At 41.1% G+C, this 23,395-nt stretch overlaps 4 non-coding genes across 4 annotated transcripts; 3 read left to right on the top strand and 1 right to left on the bottom strand.

Moving 5' to 3' along the window:
* Positions 1-8,746: 8,746 nt before the first annotated feature.
* Positions 8,747-8,820, top strand: trnan-auu (transfer RNA asparagine (anticodon AUU)). The gene has a single exon. It is a non-coding gene; the product is annotated as a tRNA-Asn (tRNA).
* Positions 8,821-18,032: 9,212 nt separating this feature from the next.
* On the top strand, positions 18,033-18,104 carry trnap-agg (transfer RNA proline (anticodon AGG)). The gene has a single exon. It is a non-coding gene; the product is annotated as a tRNA-Pro (tRNA).
* A 4,272-nt stretch (positions 18,105-22,376) lies between these two features.
* trnat-cgu (transfer RNA threonine (anticodon CGU)) lies at positions 22,377-22,448 on the bottom strand. Its single transcript has one exon. It is a non-coding gene; the product is annotated as a tRNA-Thr (tRNA).
* A 664-nt stretch (positions 22,449-23,112) lies between these two features.
* trnai-uau (transfer RNA isoleucine (anticodon UAU)) lies at positions 23,113-23,206 on the top strand. The gene is made up of 2 exons: positions 23,113-23,150; positions 23,171-23,206. It is a non-coding gene; the product is annotated as a tRNA-Ile (tRNA).
* The last annotated feature ends 189 nt before the right edge of the window (positions 23,207-23,395 follow it).

Genomic DNA, 23,395 nt, shown 5'->3' with positions numbered 1-23,395 from the left:
TAGAAGGAAGGTCAACCCACCAACACTTAGCAGCGGCAAGATTCAAACCTAACCCAGCGAAGAAAATGGAGCATAAACCCAGCACTTAGACCACCCAGCCACACTCCCAACACCTTACTCTTTTGGAGAACGTCGGGTGTCAACAGACAACACCGTTGAAATCGCTGAACTGCCTAGCGGACACTTTGTCGCCTTCTTCTGACCTGTATTTAATGCGGTTCTCTGAAAACTTGGCACGTTATATCTGTGCTACCTTTATGGAGGGCACACTCATAAGAATCATAGATTCGATCACAAGCGTCAAAAAATGAGCATGAGAAAATGACATCACGCTATAAGGCTGAATGGCACAAATTCACCTGTTACTTCTGCAGCAAATGTGTGTTTTTTGCTTCTTAACACTGAGATAGTTGGAGACATTTGGCAGCAGTGGGGTTCCAACTCACACCCCCAAAGAGACTAGAGCTTTAATCCAGCTCTAAATTAAAAGCTGGGTGACTTGTAAGGGCTGGTAGGAGAGGAAAGGAATAAATGCTTCTTTTTTGGACAAAGTCTTTATCTACTAAAAGAAGGAAAGAAATATTTGATTATTATTTTTCACCAGTTGTTTTGATCAAATTATTGTAACGCAGTGCCATATTAAGGTATAATATGTACATGAACTTCATGTCTGAGTCGATGATGGCAGCTGAGTATCGCTGGAGGACAGTTCATCATGAGTGGGTAAGCCTGCATAATGAGGGAGAAGAGATCAGCCTCTCTGACACAGTGTCCAGTGACACTAACCACTGTTCTCTGCTAATGTAGAGGGTGAATGTTGATTTAGGTGAATGGAAGGTTTCATTCTTGTTTCCGAGCACTTTTTTTGTTGCTGAAAATTAATGTTGTGCATTTGAATGAATTCCGATATTGTCACCTAATTCTATACATTGTTTCATCAACATTTAGAGGAGCTCAATCGCATTTATGAATTGCATAGTGATAGTATTTCTTGTTGTTTAAATGCTTCAGTCAAAAATGTAGAGAAGGTGCTCCTGTTTTCACCATTATAAGAACTGTGATGCACCATTAATATTTACTCTCACAAAAGTATTTTAATTGTATTGTTCTGTAACAATCCTGAGTGACACAAACCTTCTCCAGAGGCCAGTTCAGCACACAAGGATCCTCAGTGAAACAAACACTGCAATCACTTCATAAACGCCATTTCTCATCCTTTCTCTTAGTGTCGGTTCTACTATTTTATGCAAAGGAGGCAACTTGACAATGAAATCTTAAAGAGAGTCTTCATGAAGGTGTGCGTCGGCAAGCTGGGCAATTGACTGGGCTTGTGAAGAAACCAATCTCATTCATCAACCATACAAATTACACATCTTAAGGCACATGAAGCGAAATCTGTGAGCTGATTGACACAAAACAATGTCACTTCACATTATCTGCAAAGTTGTTTTGCTTGTCTGACCACCTCTTCCTACATTACAGTGAGCACATATATTTCAGTTGCTTTCCCCCATGTGGAGATGTATCCACTGCCAAAACTGCTGTCTGATTATTTAAATTATCTGTAAAACTGTTACATGACTTCATCTAATTGTAAATTTATAAGACGGTCTATGAGACATTTGTGAGAGTAGCTGAATCCCAGGGCTGGTATGGAATAACACACAGACGGGTCTTCTGATCTGAGTCCCACTGCTCAGAGCTACAGACTGGTCAAATGGTCACTATTGTAGACACTACCATCGGACCATCGGCTACAAATAATCAATATACTGATCATAGTATCACTACTGGTGTTTATTACATAAATACTATATATAAATAATAAGATAATTCCACACTCATATGTGTTATAAAACATTTATAAACATTTTGGGAGGCTGACATACAGTAAAGAAAGTAATACTGAAGGGCTGGAAGTCCTGGAAAGGGTTAATAGAACCTTCTTGCTTTCGACCTGGAACAGAGCCCACAACTGCCAGATCAGTGACCCCTGAGCCCAGTTCACAGAGAGGAGAACCAGGAGCTTTTTTATGTCTCTAAGAGGGCTGGGAGGAAGGATAAAAGGGGGAAATGTGACATGAGTCCAGGCTGTTCTGTTTGATATTGTTCATGTAGCAGCACTGATTGTCTGAATATCTTCTGGTTCTGGATTATGAGGATTGAGAGCAGTACAGAGTTGAGATCCTGTGTGAGTGTGAGCCTGAGCTGTGAATCTGACTGAGAAGAGAATAATGAGTTTTTATTCTGCCTAAGAATTTTCCAGAGAATTTTTCCTGATAATTTTTCTTCTTTTCCAAGTGGTGTTACATCCCCTTCAGATACTCTGCACAGACTGCCAGAGAGAAGAGGAGAGAGATGGACAGATAAAAGCACACACAGCAAGAGACACATATGTCTTGATTTACTTTGAAGCAAGTGTTCATTTCTTTTCTGGAACAAGTTGTTTCTGAACTTCAAGAAATTCATACAACTTCTGAAAGATAAAATACAAATCTTGCTTCTCAGGACAGAAGAAATGCTGCAAAAAAAATGCCAGTGATTTGTGAAAAGCAACGGGAATATGTCCCTGTGCAGCTGTTAAACAAAGGGCTGGTGGGTCAAACGCACTCAGGGACGCGCTTCAGATTGTGATGATGTAAACATAATCTCCCCTAAAAATGAAGGGATTTCTTTGCAAACCCTCTTGAATGTTGCAGGAAATCTTCGTGTTTTACTCGTGTGCAACTACAACAAGTAAACAAATAAGTACCTAAGTCAATGTCCAAGAAAACCATCTTCACGTGTGGAATTTTTCTTTAACTGGCTGTTGGGAGAATTCATTTATACACCCGTTGTATCCTTAGCAAAAATATTTTAAAATTAGAACACAGATTTGTTGGAGAACTTGACAATCCTTGACAATCAATATTAAATGAGCATTATACAAATGTGCGTTGATATTTTTAATATGTACCTTAATTGTAATATATATATATACATAATTGCTTTGATATGGATGTTCATTTGAAGGAATTGAGGAAACTATGAAGGATCGCAGAACAACCAAAGATACATTTGAGCATCTGCTATTGGTAAAGATGAAAGAGTACCTTAAGTGTGAAGCTTTCATACACACGAGAGAAAAAAACAGTTTTAATGCACTTCATTAAACTGATGGTATGCTTATCAATCGTGCATAAAGTGTACATAGCAGAGGATGGTTTCAATCCATCGACCTCTGGGTTATGGGCCCAGCACGCTTCCGCTGCGCCACTCTGCTGACAGCTGTTATAATGTGATTCAACACAACTGCTCTATCTTTGCTTTCTAAAAGTGTGCCCGAGATGAAAAGTCTAAACGGTAAACGCAGACGTCACTTTGAGCACTTGGTCTTTTATAGCACAAATCATCACCTGCTGCTCTACATGGGCGTGTCTTCAATATCGTTGAGAACCAAACCTTCTGCTTTCCGAGGCAACTGATTCTTTCGTCGTTAATTCCCAAATCTTCAATGAGAATCAGTGAAACGAAAATCAAACACATGTACACACTCGCGTCCTAACCTGAAAGAAAAATCTACACCCACTTTATAATACTGAAAATGATTCAGGAAGTACAGCACAGTTCTAAAACCAGCGAATGCATCTGCATCCAGTACATAAAATGTCAATTTTTCAAAAGTAAAATCTTCAGCTTTGAAAGATTACCATCCATATATTTTCGTTTTTCTCTTTTTTTACATAACACGCTTTCGAGAAACAAACTGTCTTTTAATTAAGGTTTCATTAGAAAATGTGTATCTTGGTTTGCCAAGTTAAAATCGGCACATCCCAGTGGGCAAGAGATGTAGAATATACGACTATTAAACGCATACCAGACGTGTAACTGTGCTCCGTAACTGGTCTAGAATGAAATTCTAATATACGTATATCGTTATACGTCAATTAGACATCTATGATTATATGTTTATTATACATAAATGGTTGTAGTTCTATTATACGGATAAATTTAGAAGACTACTATACATATATAGTTAAAGGTCTATTATACATCAAAGAAAGATTTTTATTGATTTATTTTAGAAATGTATTCTTAAAATATACAATTATTCACACCTGAAAAATATGTAGTTCAAATTATACATTATATACAATATTGTAATCAACAAATGTCTAACCATCATAAAAAAACTCAACTAGTAAACTTCAGTTACAAATTCAAGTAACATGGCAATATATATATATAGTAATGACAAACACAAACTAATTACATGAACACGCTAATATTTAACTCAAAACCACATTTCGATTCAAATATAAATTTTAAAATTTACAACTTCTTTATTTCCACTAAAATATTATTAATGTAGCACAAACGCTACTTTCTAATAAAGACAGAAAGAAACTGTTTGTTTTGTGTCTCATGGTGATCCTCCTCTCGATACTAATGAAATGTTTAATATTATCCCTCGAGAAAAAAAAGGAGTCAATTTCCGCCTGGAATGATTAATGCCCCATCAAACATTTTGTAATATCCCTGGAAGTTTATACAGTAGAATCCTGGTTTGTGGCTTAAATTCAAGGTAAACAAGACTAAGGAAACGAGTTGGAAACTTGATGTCGAAGTGGGATTTAAATCACCCGGAACATTTCACTACATTGGGCAGTATGTGCCAGAGAGCCTACCGCCATCCCTTTGATAGTTCAGTTGGTCGAGCGGAGAAGTGCAGGGGAATCAGCAGGGAGTCCTTAGGTCACTGGTTCGATTCTGGTTCAAAGGAAGGTGCTTTTTGTGTACTTTAATCAAAGAGTTAAAAAAGCGAATCTGTTTCATTCAGACATTGATCAAAAGCTCAATAAACGACGAAGTAGAGGTTCCTGTTCCGAATTCAGCTCACGTCTGATTTTCTTGTTTTGGCCAAGATCTGAACTTTGAATTCAGCGACTACTTGGTCTGCTTTGTAATTCAAATGTTGATACAAATGTCACGTTTTATTGTAGATATAAAGGTGTCTTTATATCTTCCACCACTCTTCCGTTTCTAGACATCCACTTGTCTATCAACTACCCCCGACTTTCCACTTCAGTTTATTACAAACCCACGGATTCACACAGCTACCTCCTGTACAGCTCATTTCACCCCAACCACACTAAAAACTCTCTTCCTTTTTCACAGTTCCTTAGGTTACGAAGACTATGCAGCGATGACATCGACTTCGAGAACCAAGCCCTCGAAATGTACTCATTTTTTATCAACAGAGGATATCCCAGCAGTGTGATTGACAGGGCCCTTGCCCGAGCCAAAAACACCCCCCGGACCATCAACCCGATCAGGAACTCCCGCCGTAACAACCGCATTCCCTTGGTGCTTCCTTACCACCCTAACACACTTCCTATCCCCAGGACCATTAACCAGAATTTTTCCATCCTACAGGATGATCCCTCCATTGGGGCCCTCTTTTCTGATCGCCCTATCATCTCATATCGCCGACCACCTAATCTGCGTAACCTCCTTGTTCACAGCTCCCTTGACCGCCCTCAACAACCATCCACACCAGGCACTTTCCCTTGCAACAGAGCTCGCTGTATCACCTGCAAGTACACAGCCACCACCACACTCATTCAAGGCCCCTCAGGACAATTCCGGATCACCCAGACAGCATCTTGTACCTCCAGCAACCTTATTTACTGTATCTCTTGCAGTAAATGCCCAGCCATCTACATTGGAGAAACAGGAAGGAGACTCGGAGACCGCTTCAGAGAACACGTCAGGGCTGTGAAGATTAAAGATCTCTCCAAGCCCATTGTTTCTCATTTCACCTCTGACGGCCACGACCACACTAATCTCTCCGTCTGTGTTCTCAAAGACGGTTTTCCGAACTCATACATCAGAAAGACCACTGAAACTAAAATTATTCTGCAGTTAGGATCACACATTCTCCCTTCCCTTAACGACAGATTACTGTTCTTTTAAATTTTCTCCATTCATTGGAAGTTTCATTTCACACCTCTCTGCACCCATTCTGACTTCACACCTCTTGATTGGCCTCTCTTTCTGTCCCCTGCTCCCGCCTCTCTCTCCTCCTCCCTCCCAACCTTTGTTCTCCCGCTACTTTACCTTTGCCTACTGCCCTGTCTCTCTCACACCTGAAGAAGGCTCCACGGCCGAAACGTTGTGTTCTCTTTCTTCTTTTTTTCAGCATGGAATAAACCTATTACTTGTTCCTTTGCAGCCTACGCATGCTGACGCAGCTACCCACCTGATATAAAGGTGTTCTGTTTTCAAAGGATAGGTACTGTAGGGAAAACCGGTTCAGGGACGCCAAATATGTAATCATAGTGGCTGTCTGAAGGCACCAGTTCTGTAGGGTTTGGGCATTTACTGAGACAATTATTAATTGTAGCAGTAAATCACAAAGTTGATTCTTTTGATGGCTTTAGAATCCAACCATGCGACATAACTCAAACAACGCGCACACACAGGTACTAATACACGAGGATACATTTATTAATACATAGAATATGCATATAAACCTAACAGATCTTATCGAGAGGGTTATCAGAATACAAAAGATATATATTCAGTCAGTTACGAAGTGTTACACATATCAAGAGGACATACGTTCAGTATATCATTCATTAAGACCGTTTCGTAAAGTGAACTTGGTTACAACTTCTACATTAGATACTCAAACAAGTACATAACTCTTAGGAATTAAATTGATATCAACTGGTTGGGATAACAATTGAATTCTCGAGCTGTAATGCATTGAAGTTGAATACTCATCCAATCTCTGGGGATTCAGATCTCCTGCGGGCACAAAGAAACAGTTGCAGGCTGTTGCTGTCCAATCCGCGCTTCTGGCTCGGTGCCAGGCTGTGCTGTGTGGCTTGCGACGGTGCGCTGCTGATGCTCATTGTTGGCTTTAACTAGCAAAGTTTGTGCACAGGAGAAAAGATGACTGTGGGTCCCAGCAAGTCAGGAAGAAGACCGGTTCGTTCCTGATGAAGAGCTAGTTCTGAATAGTGATTCAGCTGTCCACAGTTCCGACCTGTTCACGAGGTCTGCTGCTGGTTACTCTCTGGCAACCTCCACTCTAGACTCTAAGAACAAAGGAAAGTTCTGGCACTCTGACACACTGGCCGTTCCGTGGTTGTCCAGGCTGAGTCTCAGGATGGTCAGGAGGCGTGCTGCGAGAATGTCCTGCCCTTGGGAGCCTTCTGCTCCTGGGCCGTCCTGCCCTGGAATTCTCCTTTGAATTCCCTTTAGAATTGTTGAATCTGAATCTGAATCTTGTCTGAATCTCTCAGGCTCTCTGTGTTGCCTGTTTTTACCTGGAGGAACTTCAGCTCATTGATTGGCTGAAAGTTCCAAGGGCATCAGAGTCCCACGTGGGTTACTCGGCCCTACCAGTCCCTGATTGGTTGATCAAGGTGAGATATGAGTCACTTAGTCCTGACACCTAGTAATGCAGTCCAGATGTCCAACTGGCACTCCCTAGACAGATAGGCGCCAATGGATGACCATTGATCATGATAGCCAGGCTTAGCTAAGTGCATCCCCCTTTGGGAGCTGTCCTTATCAAAAGAAAACATCTTGCATGAATGGTTTCTCTGTGGCTGCACCACAGAGATGAACAGAGAAATGGGGCCTCATTTGGGAAGGCTCAGAACACTTAATTCTTTCTTATTATTAAGCCTCGCCGCTACAGCATCTATTACTGAGGAGCTTGAATAAAATTTACATGAGGCAGGTAGAAGTCGAACCTACAATCTTATGATCCAAAATCAGATGCGTTAATTATTAAACTGCTGGTATTTCACATAACCGGAATACCCCCATAGGGTGCTCAGCTTCGCTACTAGTAATATACCGCCCCTTCTAAAATTTCAAAGTGAGAAACGTGTTTTCTGATTTTTTATGAGTTTTAAAATATTATCTCTTTAAATCAGAAAAAGGGTTTATGTTTCGCACTGAAATTCCCATTGATTGAGAATTCAAAGAAAGACTGTTTTCTTCCACAACACCGTATAATTATTACATCCACCAGACTCTCCAACTTCTCCAGACCTTGCTGGGTGAGCATTTACTCCGATAAATTAGGTCACGTATCATGTTAAATCACCTCTTCTCAACACAAGATTTCCTGGTGCACGTCTTCTCTATGAAAAAAAAAAACATTTTCCCTTGCACGATTTCTCGTTTTTTTATCAAAGCTTACAGAAATAAAAAAGAAGAAGAAATAGTGTTGCAAAAGAACTCTGTCGCCCTTGGGAGATGTCAAACGCATTGGACATGAAAAATGCCAGATAAAAGCCAGTTCTCTTCGTTTCTCAGTGTCGGGGCTGCTACTGTATGTAAAAGAGGCAATTTGCTCTGAGAGCAGGTTCAGCGCTTTCTGAACGCAGATGTCTCAGAGCGGTGTGTCCAAGCGGCTGTAAAAGGTGATGGAAGTCCTGTCACCGTAGCTTAGTTGGTTAACGTGCCTCTTTATTGAACAAAAGCACCGGTTCAACTCACAGCCGTGTCTTTCTTCCTATCTTGTAGTACAGAACGTACCATTTTGGGCACTCACAAAGGGCTTGATTTCGTTAAATGCATGTGTTCATTTCCTTTCTGGAAAACTTGTTTTTGATGAAATTCACACAGCTTGCGAAACATGAAATTCAGTTCTTGGTTATCGGTGCAGAAAAAATATTACCGGCTGGCAAAATAAACGGTAAGAGATTTTTTTTTTTGATTAGAGGAAAGACTCTGCTCGTCAGTCTCTGTGGCGCAATCGGTTAGCGCGTTCGGCTATTAACTGAGAAGTTGGTGGTTTAAGTCCACCCAGGGACGGGTTTCTTTTGCGATGTAAACATTGTTTTCGCATAGGTCGATTGGATTTCTCAGCTAAACCATAGCCATTTTAATATTTGTAGGAAATGCGACTGTTCAACACGTGTCAAAAATGTCCAATAATGCCCAACATCGCAACTCCCCAGAAAACCATATTCACCCAAGAAAAATAATCGTCGAATCGTCATTTATACTCCCGTCACATCCTCTGCTGAAATATTTTAAAAATACAATGCACATTTGTTTGAGAACTTGACAAGCATTGTTTTGTTAGCACTGTGCAGTTGGATTTTGATATTTTGACATATTTACCTTAATTTTAAACTGTAAATACTGTACAATTTATTGGAATTGTGTTGTAATATTAAAATATGTTAGCTGAGGATGCAAAAGGGTGAAAGGGAAAGGTCAGAGGGTACAGTAACAACAAGGTTAGGATTGGTGGAGGTGGTAGGGGTGTTGATGGTTTTTCACTGTAGAGGATGATTGAGTTTTTTATCCTTCTCTGAAGTGAGAAACTGGAAGAGTTGGGAGTTGAGAGATCTGATGAGGTTAGTTATAAAAGGAAGTTGATGTGGAGCTGTTAGCCGTAAGAATCCCTTAATGTCTTTGATGTTGTCATCAAAGATAAATTGCAGTAAGCAAAGATAAAAAGAAAATTATCTTTGCATACTGCCCTGTCTTTCTAACACCTGAAGAAGGCTCCACGGCCAACACGTTGTGTTTCCTTTCTTCTCTTTTCAGCATGGAATAACCCTTTACTTGTTCCTTTGCAGCCTACGCATGCTGACGCAGCTACTCACCTGATATTTAACATTTCTATAATCACAACTATGAATGTCCACTGTGAGTATTTTTTCCATGATTATTTATTCTGTCATTGAAGCATATTTTACCTCATACCGAAGTGTCATAATCACTGAATTTTTTTTTTTCAATTAGAAAGTAAGAAAATGATAAATTACTATGAATTGCATTTAGCCTGTTCTGATCTGATTCTATATACTTTAACATGCCATGTTCACAATGTCACAACTTAGAAATGCAACAGTGAAGTGTTGTAATTATCAATGTACATAGTGTCGGAACATTGAGATGTTTTGGTAATGAGGAAGGAGGGACATGCCATGTTCACAGGGTCATATTTAAAAAATTGGCACAGTAAAATTTCCTAAAGTTCAGGATTTTGATAGTCTGTTCCATTGTCTCTCACACCTCAGTGTCAGAATTTTTAGATGTTTTTATAACCAGGGGGTAGGTTTATAGCAAGAAGCAGAAAGTGCAATCACCCGTTGCTCATCCTCGGTTAACCATATGTTCTCATATGCCATGTTCTAAATGTCCCATTTATATTAAAAAGGTTCTTGTAAAATGCAAGATTTTAAGACTTTTTATGATCAGAAGGTAAGGTTGTGGTAAATATGCAGAAAGTGCCTGTGAACTTGTTTTGCCTTTGTTTTATTTACTTATTGTGTTTGTGTTATTGTGAGTTTTGAAAATTGGTTAACAATTTTCTGAAATGTGTTTCACACAAAAATGTTATTTGGATAATCACTACTTACATATTCCCATTTACTGAGGATAAATACAGTAATCCATCCTGATTATTACTTTTAAAAATTACTGTAAAGAGCCATCTACAGGCGAAAGGCGGCATAACATCACATCAGCAGCATTTAAGGCAGAAGAAGAAGCTGGCGAATAAGAAGCCAGCTTCAGCCTCGTTAATGCAATACCATTGGGTGAAGTGGAAAAATATTTCTTGCTCTGAATCCTAACATTTTTATAGGAGGTGTTCTAGTACTTCTTGCCTCAGATAAAATTGCCAATACACTTAATTTCTACTCCATCAATATCAGCAGCGTTATCGGTACTGAGTCCTAAATGTACGTCCTGTCATCATATAAAATGTCAAAAGTTTCGACTGCATTCAACTGATCAAATTTCTCTTCGATGACAGTTATCATTTTATCCAAAATACATCCAAAACAAATTTGCACTGTTTTTTTTTTATCCAGAAGAGCATCATCATGAGACTCAAAACATACCTGTTTTTTCTTCTTTCCAGGAGGAAGGATTGTTCAGATGCAAACATTGGTCCAAAGTCAATGTATTCTCCTATCGCTGTTGCTTCTTTAAATCCTTCATTTGAACGTCGATATTGAGGGATGATATCGTACAAATTGTGGTTTTCTTTTAAAGCAAATTATATTAAAATATGAGCCTCTGTTATAGTTGTCTTGGAAGTTTCGGAAGGTATAATAGACCCCCTTGTGCCCTCAGCTAAAATATGATAAAATACAACAAAATGTATTTACATAGAACAGCATTTATGGTTACATGTATATTACAATTAAGATAAATATACAAAAGTATTAAAATACAAATGTACAGTCCTAGCATAATCATGCTGTCCAACTGTCTTTTTTGCTTGTCAAGTTCTCCAACAAATCTGTGTCGTAATTTTAAATATTCTAACTAAGGATGCATCGAGAGAATTCTTCTGCTAGCCGTTTGAGGATCAACTCCTTGGCTGAATATGATGTCCTTGAATGTTGGTCATTATTGGCCATTCCCAGTGATATTGACTTACATACTTAATTGTTTAACAAAAACATTCACATTTCTTGCAAATATCAAGTGGGTTAAGGTTTTGCTAAGAAATCCGAATAAGTAGAGATGAGGTTTACATTGCAATAATGAGAAGTGAATTTCTGGGTGGGCACAAACCACTAACCTTTCAATTAACAGAGACTCACATGTGTCCCTTTTTTCCATTTGCAAGCTTAAAAAAAAGAAAATAATGCTTTTTTCTTACCAGCCTGCAATATACAAGACAAGATTTGTATTTCATCTTTCACAAGCTGTATGAATTTCATGAAAAGCAAGTTGTTCCAGAAAGAAAATGAAAACTTGCGTTAAACAAAATCAAGCTGTACGTAATCATCCATAGTGATACATTTTGTAAGACAAGACAGGAAGAAAAGCACTGCTGGGATTTGAACTCAGCATCTCCTGTTTAAGAGGAAAGCATGTTAACCAAATCAGCCAAAGTGCCATCAGTGTATCAACACCACGTCTGAGTCAGTGATTGCAGCTGACTGTCACTGGAGGACAGTTCATCGTGAACAAGTCAGCCTGCATAATGAGGGGGAAGAGACTGACTTCTGTGATGCAGTATCGACAGATACTAACCTTCTGTCCAACTGTTCTCTGCTGCATTCTGGATTAGCAGGTAAATATTGGTTTCCATGCGTGTGTAGGGGTTTTGTGTATTTACTGGGACAATTATTAATTGTAGCAGTAAGTCACAAAATGATTATTTGATGGCTATTAGAAAACCGACCTTGCGGGTTAACTCATTAACGCACACACACAGATACTAATACACTTATTAATACATAAAATGTGCATATAAACATAACAGATCTTAAGAGTGTGGGTTAGCAGAATACAAAAGGTATATATTAAATCATGAAGAGTTCCAAACCAAGAGGGACATACATTCAGTATACCATTCATTTAGACTGTTTCGTAAATGAACTGGGATTACAACTTCTACACTAGATACTCAAAAGCAAGTACATCACTCATAGGTATTAGATTGATATCAATTGTGGTTGAGGTAACAATTGAATTCTCGAGCTGTAATGCAGAATGTTGAATACTCATCCGATCTGTGTGGATTCAGATCTCCCGCGGACACAAAGAAGCAGTGGCAGGCTGTTGTTGTGTGCAATCGGCACTCTCTGGCTCGGTGCCAGGCAGTGGCCAGTGCGGCTGGCGAGAAGGAGAGGATGGAGAGATTCCTGCTGTGATGCGCTGCTGATGCTTTTTGAAGACCGGCTAGTTAGTGTTGGCTGAAACTAGCAGAGCTTGTGCACATGGAAAGTGACTGCGGGTCCAAGCCAGTCACACTCTTTAGATGGGAAGAAGACTAGTTCGTTCCTGATGTAGCGCAAGTCCTGAATACTGAGATTCAGCTGTCAACAGTTCCAACCGTAGTTCACTCGTTGATCAGGCGAGCTTTGACGGTGGAGTACCTGCGGTTCACGGGGCTTGCTGCTGGGCTAACCTCGGGCGGATCCTTCAGTTATGCGTGGGCAACCTCCGTTCTCGACTCTTAAAACAAAGTTAAGTCCTGGCACTCGGACACACTGGCCGTCACGTGATTGTCCGAGCTGAGTCTGGGAACATCCTGGAGGGGCACCTTCTGGGCATCGTGCTGCCTGTTGTATCTGTAGGAACTACGGTAGTTCAGTGGCTTAAAGTTCCGCGGGCATTCGAGACCCACGTGGGGTTACCCTGCCCTACCAGTTCCTGATTGGCTGATTGAGGTGGAGGATGAGTAACAGTGACCTCTGACCTTAGGGTTGTAAACCTTGGGATGAGCCTCTCCCATGGAATCTCCCAGACAGTAAGGCGCCAGAGATTACCACTTATTAAGGTGGCTGGTGAATCTCAGCCTTGGGAGCTGTTCCTTATCAGGAAACTCTATCAGCTAGAAAAACACCTTAAATGTGAACCAGATGGAATGGCCTCTCTGTATCCAGCTGCACTGAGATGAGGGAGAGAGGGACTGGCAAGGGAGCAGCAAACTTAATTCCTGTATTTTAAATACGCCTTGCCGCTACAGAAGTGTCCTTAGAAGAAAAAACATCTTCTATGATAGTGGTACAGTCCATCACACCCCTCCTATAGCCTTTCAAAGAGAAAAAAAACTGACAACAAAGTATGTCTATGTGTGGTAATCAACCAGGTCTCACAAACATTCTTAAACCCTTCCACCTCCTTTCATTGCAAATGATTTACATGTTAGAAGGTTAATTTTGGCTTCTGATATTATGGTGGATTAAGAGTCCTGAAATCTTTGTAGAAGTACAAAGATGAAAGAAAGGGCAGTGTAATCATGGCCAAGAGAAGGCAAATGTTGGACTATCTGCTTGGATTGAATGGAGCAAAACGTAGGCAACTCCTTGAGCAGAACCTGCTTCATCCTTCAGACTGGGGTTTCTGAAGATCTGTACATTTGAACTTTCAAAGTGACTAAAGTAAAGGAGTTTTCCCTTTTTACCACATAATTCCCACAGATCAACACTAACAGAGAGCCTAATTCCACCCACGATTCAATCACTGTCTCTCAGGCATCCCAGCAGTGGATTTCATGACTTCAGAAAGCCATCTTCACCAGTGGAGAACTCAATGCTCTGAGGTTTACTGGCAGAGTCTCACACTGGGTAATGTTAGATGTTGATAAATAATGTCCTATGGAATTCTACTATTGATAATTCTACTATGGAACTGCGATGTTTCTTGAAAAAAATCTTCTATGATAGTGGTACAGTCCAGCACAGCCTTTAAAAGAGAAAAAAAAAACAAGGTAAGTCTGTGGTGTAATCAACTAGGTCTTGCAAACATACTTAACCTCTTCCAGCTACCAACATTACAAATGCTGTTTACACATTAGATGGTTATTTTTGGCTTCTGATATTATGGTGGATAAAGAGCCCTGGAATCTTTGTAGAAGGACAAAAGACGGAAAGAAAGGGCAGTGTAACCATGGCCAAGAGAAGGGAAATGTTGGGGAGAGCTTTTTTCATACACTTTTTATCATTGTTTTTCCAGCCCAACAAAGATCAACATATATGAGCAGGCGTCCTGTGCCAAATCCAATCTGCCTTCCTTCCAAGCATACAGGAATGTGAGTGAATTAAATATTGACATATGAAAATACACAAAAATATGCAATCACACTGTAGTGTGCTCTCTGAAGGCACCAGATCTGTAGGGTTTGGGCATTTACTGGGACAATTATTAATTGTAGCAGTAAATCACAAAATTGATTCTTTTGATGGCTTTAGAATCCAACTATGCGACATAACTCAAACAACGCACACACACAGGTACTAATACACGAGGATACATTTATTAATACATAGGATATGCATATAAACCTAACAGATCTTATCGAGAGGGTTATCAGAATACAAAAGGTATATATTCAGTCAGTTACAAAGTGTTACACATATCAAAAGGATATACGTTCAATATATCATTCATTTAGACTGTTTCGTAAATGAACTGGTTATAACTTCTACATTAGATACTCAAAACAAATACATAACTCTTAGGAATTAAATTGATATCAACTGGTTGGGATAACAATTGAATTCTCGAGCAGTAATGCAGTGAAGTTGAATACTCATCCAATCTCTGGGGATTCAGATCTCCTGTAGACTCAAAGAAACAGTTGCAGGCTGTTGCTGTCCAATCCACGCTCTCTGGCTCTGTGCCAGGCTATGCTGTGCGGCTTGCAATGGTGCGCTGCTGATGCTCACTGACCAGCTAGTTAGTGTTGGCTTTAACTAGCAAAGTTTGCGCACAGGAGAAAAGATGACTGTGGGTCCCAGCAAGTCAGGAAGAAGACCGGTTCGTTCCTGATGAAGAGCTAGTTCTGAATAGTGATTCAGCTGTCCACAGTTCCGACCTGTTCACGAGGCCTGCTACTGGTGCTAACCTCGGGTGGATCCTCTGGTTACTCTCTGGCAACCTCCGCTCTAAACTCTTAGAACAAAGGAAAGTTCTGGCACTTGGACACACTGGCCGTTCTGTGGTTGTCCGGGCTGAGTCTCAGGATGGTCAGGAGGCGCTCTGCGAGAATGTCCTGCCCTTGGGAGCTTTCTGCTCCTGGGCCGTCCTGCCCTGGAATTCTCCTTTGAATTCCCTTTAGAAAAGTCCACAGAATTCTCTTGAATCTTACTACAGGCTCTCTGTGTTTCCTGTTTTTACCTGGAGGAACTTCAGCTCGTTGATTGGCTGAAAGTTCCATGGGCATCAGAGTCCCACGTGGGTTACTCGGCCCTACCAGTCCCTGATTGGTTGATCAAGGTGAGATATGAGTCATTTACTCCTGACACCTAGGAATGGAGTCCAGATGTCCATCTGGCACTCCCTAGACAGATAGGCGCCAATGGATGACCATTGATCATGATAGCCAGGCTTAGCTAAGTGCATCCCCCTTTGGGAGCTGTCCCTTATTAAAGGAAACCTTAAATCAGCCTGCATGAATAGTTTCTCTGTGGCTGCACCACAGAGATGAACAGAGATGGGGCCTCATTTGGGAAGGCTCAGAACACTTAATTCTTTCTTATTAATAAGCCTCGCTGCTACAACCCATATGCAGTTTGAGCAAACATAAGACAATAACCAAGTACCACAAACTACCAGGCATCTAGTATCATTAGCAGTTCAGGTGGGGAGCTGCATCACCATGTGTAGGCTGCAAAGGAACAAGTAATAGGTCTATTCTATGCTTAAAAGAAAAGAAAGAAAACACAACATTTCAGCCGTGGAGCCCTCACACCTGAAGAAGGCTCCACGGCTGAAACGTTGTGTTTTCTTTCTTCTCTTTTCATCTAGTGTCATTAGCCTTTTAACAGTTCCTGTCAAAATAAAATAGAAATGGATAACATTCTAGAAAGAGTTTGAAATACCAAGGTACAATTTAAAACATATCTCTTCCACTACAACCACAATATTTTGGAGAGATCGTTGAACCTCACTGTTCTGACATGTCCGTTAGCCTCCGTCCTGCTTCAGCAATGAATGTGGCGAGGCACATTCTGAGGGAGATGAGGTCAATCAGGTGGCAGGAAAACCACGCTATGCTTTTTTTTGAGATCCTGAAAAGGACAGAAGGGCCATGTATATGTGTGCAGCTGGATATGTAATTGCAGGTGGCGTAGCAAATTCTGCTGAAGCCCCACTGCCTGGTGTGGACGGTACCTGTGCATGTTGCAGCAGAATTGTGCATGTGAGATCAAGGGGGCATGTCATGTGTTTCAGCACTTCACTCCCTTCAGTAGCACATGATTCCCTGAGTTCTTTGGATGACCTGTGGACAGATCTTTCACGATGAAGAATTCCTTAATAAAAATAGATCTCGGCCCACCATCCCAATGCCTCCGTCTCAAAACAGCAACCTCCCACTGCCCTTGTTCTGCAAGGCAGTCCTTTCAAGTGCGATGACGACGCTGGGACCTTCGTTGCCTATTGTACGAGCTGAACTTTTGTGCTCATCAATTCAACGCTCTTTCCATCAACTCATCTTGTCTTTTGACGCTTCGTGTTTTGCGCTCCTTTGACTATCGGCATATCGGGTGACTGCAAACACTGAAGTTCTTGCTTACGGAGTGTGGAACATTGTATTCAAGTGATCGCTGTTCTGTCATGTTGACGCCGAGTGAATCTTTCTTTGGCAACATGGGCAGGCTGACAGCAGTGCGAGCGAAAGTAATGGCAAATTTCTTGACTTATTTCTGATGTGAATGTTCTTTAGAAAAGGGATGCGGCGTTGCTTCTCGCCCGTGTAAAGGTCACGCATTCCAGACATGGTTATGAGCGAACAGTTGCCGCAAGTGTTTGAAAAGAGCAAGAGAGGAAGCAGCCCTGCCCCGTGTGAGGATCAAACTCAGGCCCTTCAGATGACGAGACTGACGCACTACCAATTACACCAACAAGCCCAGCTGCAGTACACACACCGGAAAGTTTGCCTCACATGGATTTCAGTCGCCCGTTCCCTAATCTTTAGACGCCCTCTGCTGAATGTTGCATTTGCCTTTTGATCTCACCGATACATTTTTGGTCTGTTTCTGTTGTGAGTCCGTCTTTCAGATCTCACCTAGCACAAGTCTCTGTGGCTGAAGTGGCCTCACTGCTTCAGCATCGTGCCCTCACTCAGCCATTAAAAATGTCACTCGGACTTCTGACATGCTGACATGAAATGTCAAGAGAGAGTGGCGGAGTGACGCTTAAGCCAGAGAGAAGATGAAAAGGGGGCGTGGGTGCGAAACGCTTGACAGCTGCACAATGCTCTCCATGCAAGGCGTGACCACAGGCTGAAGGACACCTTTCGGTACATCAAGCTCTAAGCACACACCTGGAGGATGCGGGAATTGATCCTGCTACCTCCCACATGCAAAGCAAGCGCTGTACCATACAAGCCAACCCCCCTCGCTGGGGCTTATGCCTCGGTGTCACCTGGTGCCGCTTGTTCCCCTCTTACCGGGCACAGTTCACTGCCCTTCGTCTGCAAGGCAGTCGTGTAATTGCGGCTTTCTTGACTTATTGATGAAGGTCTGACTGGACGAGCGAATGACGCATCTCCCCCATCCTCAAGCTCGCTGACAGATTGAAATGGAAAGTGCTGTCGTGGCTCGTTGGTCTAGTGGTATGATTCTCGCTTAGGGTGCGAGAGGTCCCGGGTTCAACTCCCGGACGAGCCCTCGTGTGCTCTTTTCTTCCTCTTCCACAAGACTGGGAACTGATATCCACATCACTTCGCAGCATCTGCTTATGGCAAACGATGGAATGTGACTAATGACTGAACGAGCCTGGTGAATTCTCATCACGTGGCACATTGACAGAAGAGGGAAACCGTGCTCAGTACCATCGAGGTGTAAGAGGGTCGAGGATGAGCAGGAAACTTTGTTAATAAGGAGATGGACACCGCCCAACATGGGGCTCAAACCCACACCCCTGACCTAAAGAATCACATGCTCTACTGACTGAGCTAGCCAGGCACCGGTGTTCTCAAAGACGGTTTTCCAAACTCATACATCAGAAAGACCACCGAAACTAAAATTATTCTGCAGCTAGGATCACACATTTTCCCTTCCCTTAACGACAGACTACTGTTCTTTTCAAATTTTCTCCATTCATTGGAAGCTTCATTTCATACCTCTCTGCACCCATTCTGACTTCACACCTCTTGATTGGCCTCTCTTTATGTCCCCTGCTCCCGCCTCTCACTCCTCCTCCCTCCCAACCTTTGTTCTCCCGCTACTTTACCTTTGCCTACTGCCCTGTCTCTCTCACACCTGAAGAAGGCTCCACGGCCGAAACGTTGTGTTCTCTTTCTTCTTTTTTTCAGCATGGAATAAACCTTTTACTTGTTCCTTTGCAGCCTACGCATGCTGGCGCAGCTACCCACCTGAACTAAGACCATTAAACTGTCTGGTGATATTGCTGCACGGGGCGCAATATCACAATAGAACACGTTACTGTAAAAAATGTTAACATTCGTGAATGAGTATTTTTTTAATTATACCAAATGTCTGTTAAATAATGAATGATGTTTTTCAGACCATAAACACTATTATATGAAAAAAAACATTTACTATATATACATTTAACTTGTTTTTTTTAAAAAAAACATTACAATACGGTAGATGAAAATTGTTGTTCAGCGCTCTTGTATTAAATATACTCTACCAGCCTTTTAACTCATGTGTCAGAAATAAAGTGTATAAAATTCGCTAAATCAAACAAAACACAAACGCTACGAAAAAGAAAAAAAATGTGTTTATCCTGCAATTTTATCTCGTTGAAACGTTTTTTTTCTCTGTGGCACTAACGGGCTAACGGTTAGGATTCCTGGTTTCCTGATTACATAGAAATGTGTCTCTCTTGCCTTACGATGTCCAAATGATCAGTTCAGTGTAGAAAAGAGCACCGTATAACCCCGTCAGGCGTGCAAAACGTAAAAATGAAAGAGATCGCTTTGTTTCTGCCCGCTTTCTCACTGAAGCCCTTTGGTGTGTTAATAGACGGTTATAACCGCTACACCGCGCGATATGGGGAGGGGTGACTTACAAGCAGAGTTGACCTTGACCTTGAGAAAGGACTCGTCTCGGGACTATATTTCCACATTTTGAAGAGAATTTCTCCATTTATGTAGCCTGATTTCCACTATTGCTAGAGAGCTGTAGAATCTGGAATAACTTATCCAGCTCTGGGAACAGTGTGTAGATGACAGGTTTGTGACTTTCTCATGAGCACGGTATATGAATCCATCAGATTTAAGACACTGTGAGCATTTGAATTAAATTAACGATAGTCTGTCCCAGCTTGCCGCGATGGTATAGTGGTCAGTACTTTGTGCTGTGACCGCAATACCCACGCTTTGAATCCGGGTGACAGCAGCCCAAGACAAGAGAGTTTCCTTCGTCTATGTTATTTCAGTGAAGGGGGGGCATGCGTGTACAGCGAGCGATCATCGAGTTGATGTGTTGCCCCATATAAGCAATGTGAACTAACACTGCTTTACAAAGGAGCACGGTCTGATCTTAGAGTTGATAATCTGGAGACCAGAACAACCTCTTCTCTGACGAGAAGAAAAGGTCAGGAGCCGCAGTATTTAATGTAAATAAGAGATTTCATTTTTTTTCTGTGGCGCAGCTAGTACCAAACACTTAATCTCGGGGTTGTGAATTCGAGCTCCACGCTAGTAAGAAATCATATAGGTTATGATAAATTTACTTTTTTAAATAAAAAGTAATATTATAAAACTTTCTCGATACCAGTTTGCAGGTGATATGTTCTTTATAAAAATAATCTTTAGTATGGGATCAATAACCGCGCCGGAACAAATATCGGAAAGAATCGCCTGTCACTAAGGTATTTAAGTAAAGTAGAGATATAATCAGAAAACCTACATATAGGAAATGTTAGTTACTTTGTATGTGCTTTAGCGTTTTCTTTTATATACCGAAAAAAAAGTTCAAGGCGTTCTAGTCGTTGTACTCCTCGTAGATAATCTCAACGAAATCACAATACAGTACAGGACAGGCAGTGAGGAGCTCACGCAACGAATAGTCTTGAACATGCCAGTTTAGTTACACATCACATCCTAGTTTAGTTACAGTGAGATTATAGACTGGAAGCTAGGAAGTCTCAGATCACTTTTTTATTAAATGTTCAAGCAAACCCAAATACCTTTGCAAGAGACATTTCAGAATCCCAGTCAAATCCAGTATGATTGCTGGATCCCTCGAATTCGACAATATCACAGATCTGCAGTCCACGTTGTGCAAGACATACCGCCCAGAGCATTTCTAAGATAGGAAATACATTTTCGTTACGAAAAGAGATATACTGTACGTAGAGTGAAATGGTCTGGTACGAGTCCTAAGTTTGAATAGTTCAAAATAGACGAAAAAGGGGTAATTACAGACTCTTTTGAAATGTAAGAACATTAAAGCTGTGCGGACCTTATCTTGATTTACCTAGTTTAATCGTTTTCAGAAAGTATAATTGTATTATTTTATGTACCCTTGACGATTCTACTGATGTTATAAGTGCTCTTGTTTATATTGAATCTATTTTGTTGTTCAAATAAAAAGTAAAAAAAAACATTCCGGATGCGTCTGCTGTAGAAATAAAATGACATCAAAGGCGTTGTACGTAGAGTTCTGAAGCCTGTTCCACAGAAGAACTAGCTGAGATGAAAAGGTCGATATTCTACTGACAGGGCTATTCCCATCAACTCAGTTTCTTTCTGAAACAACGTTTTCCAAGAAAAACTTACACTTTGCAAAATTTGAAATAAAATACTTGCTTACAAGTGCAGATTATTTTTTTCCCAAAAACTGTAAAAGGAGAAAACCGACCCGTTGGAGTCTCTGTCGTACCATTGCTCAGTGCGGTCAGGTCGGGACTAAAACGATAGTAAGGTGCTGGTTCAAGCACATCTAGGCACGACTTTCTCACTGTTCCATCGTGAACATCATCTAGAGAAAAAGTGGCATGTAATGTTTAATACATTATTGACCTTATTAATAATTTGAGGGAATATAAATGCTTTGCATGTATCGAATTACAGCACGTAACAACTGAGTACCTGAGTCGATATCACCGGGCAATTTCCAATAACGACCAACATCAGACACTTCAAGAAAAATAAGATTCCACATCTTGGAATGTAGGGCGGGAGAATTCATTTACACTCCTGTTGCATCGAGCTAAACTTTTATAAAAAAAAATATGACGCAGATTTGCTCAAGATACTTGTAATCGCCTTAAAGAGAGTTTTCATGAAAACGTACATCGGCTAGCTCTCCACTGTTAATTGACAGAACTTTTGAAGAAACTGTTCTTATATAAGCAACATACAAATTACAAATCTTAAGGACCATGAAGGGAAATCTGTGGAAGCCCGTTTCCGCCAGGGAGTAAAAAAAAAAAACGCGCTATGGTATCTCATTGTATGTCCTTTTTTACTTAAAAAGGGTCTTATTTAGCTCAGCTGGCAAGACCTGGGTTCGAGCCAATGCAGTGAGGCACGAACTAGGGTGGGAGCTGCGAGGGCATAAGCCCTAGAACCCGAATCCGTTACAATAACAAAAGGACAGACATTGAAATATGGGCTATTTCGAAGTCGCAAATGTGAGATATAAATTCGGAATTCTGAGTGACTAAATCGCAATTCTGAGTTGCTAAGTCGGAATTCTGAGATACCATAGAGGGTTGTTTTTTTTACTTACTGGCGGAAACGGGCTTCCATAGAAATCCGGGTTGAGAATAACAACTGTCACTACACACGATTGAGTTCTTGAGGCTGGCACCTAAGACCACTCAGCCATCCTGGCAAGCAGTGGAGGATGCCCGTTGCTTTGTCAAAGGATTATTAACTACTTTTCTTTTCTTATTACTACAGAGATTTCTACATTGCAAGACAATTGACGATTTAGATAAAGGTATATCGTGGTACGCAAACCAGGCACGGACAGGGCTTGAACCCGCGCTCTTCGGTTTACGAGACCGATGCCTTACCACTTGGCCACCGCACCCACGGTTTAGTTTTTTCCCATCAAGGCTAATACATTTTGAAAATAAATAAAAAAAAAATTGTGCACAAATTGCAATGGCAGGAGAAGTAAAACAAATATGATTATGATGTACAGAAATTGCTCACTTAGTGAAATACTCACTTTTTTGGACCACTGAATATAGTTCTTCTGTGGAGCTGGCTTCAGACTCTGCTTATAGCGCCCGTCAAATAAAATAGATATTTAATTTTTACAGGAAGACGCATTCCGAAATGTATCTCTGCAGTTTTAGAAAGGTTTTGAATGGCATATTTTATACAACGCACAAACCGTATTCTATTTGCAGACTGCAGATCTGTGCAGCAATCGTGCTACATTTGTCTTATTCAAGTTTACTGGATTTTTTAAACGAAAATACAAACTGGACAGTTTCAGGCACATGAAGACTCATAAATGTCACTACAAATGACAAATTTGTAGTGTAAATCCGCCTGGCTGATTTACGTGTCTGACCATCTCTCTCCTCCCTCTTTTGCAGTGAGCACTATTTTTTCATTTTCTTCCCTTGTAGTTTCCTCGCTCTTTTACTGTCCCTTTCTCCCACGGAGAGATGTAAAACATGCCGAAATCGTTTTCACCCTGTGTTTGTGCAACATCAGTGTGTGAAGGGAAAGTAATCTATGCGGCTCCAGTGGCGCAATCGGTCAGCGCGCGGTGCTTATACAGCAGTGCACAGCAGAGTCATGCCGAGCTTGTGAGTTCAAGCCTCACCTGGAGCAGTGTGGCCTGTCTTTAGCTACCGAAAGCAACCGTCCACTTTAGATACTGCTACTTATAGGTCGTCCTTACCGGGGTAAAGTTAGCTCGAAGTTCGAAAACGATTTTGGCACGCCTGTAGCGCTTTCACGAAACCTCTTAGAGTTGCGAGAATGCTTGTTTTGTGTATAAAATACATTGTGGATGCTTTC

Source organism: Lepisosteus oculatus, chromosome 14 (genome assembly GCF_040954835.1).
Source record: "Lepisosteus oculatus isolate fLepOcu1 chromosome 14, fLepOcu1.hap2, whole genome shotgun sequence".
Classification (NCBI taxonomy): Eukaryota; Metazoa; Chordata; class Actinopteri; order Semionotiformes; family Lepisosteidae; genus Lepisosteus; species Lepisosteus oculatus.
The sequence above is the reverse complement of the archived record's forward strand: the minus strand, read 5'-3'. Positions and strand labels throughout refer to the sequence as shown.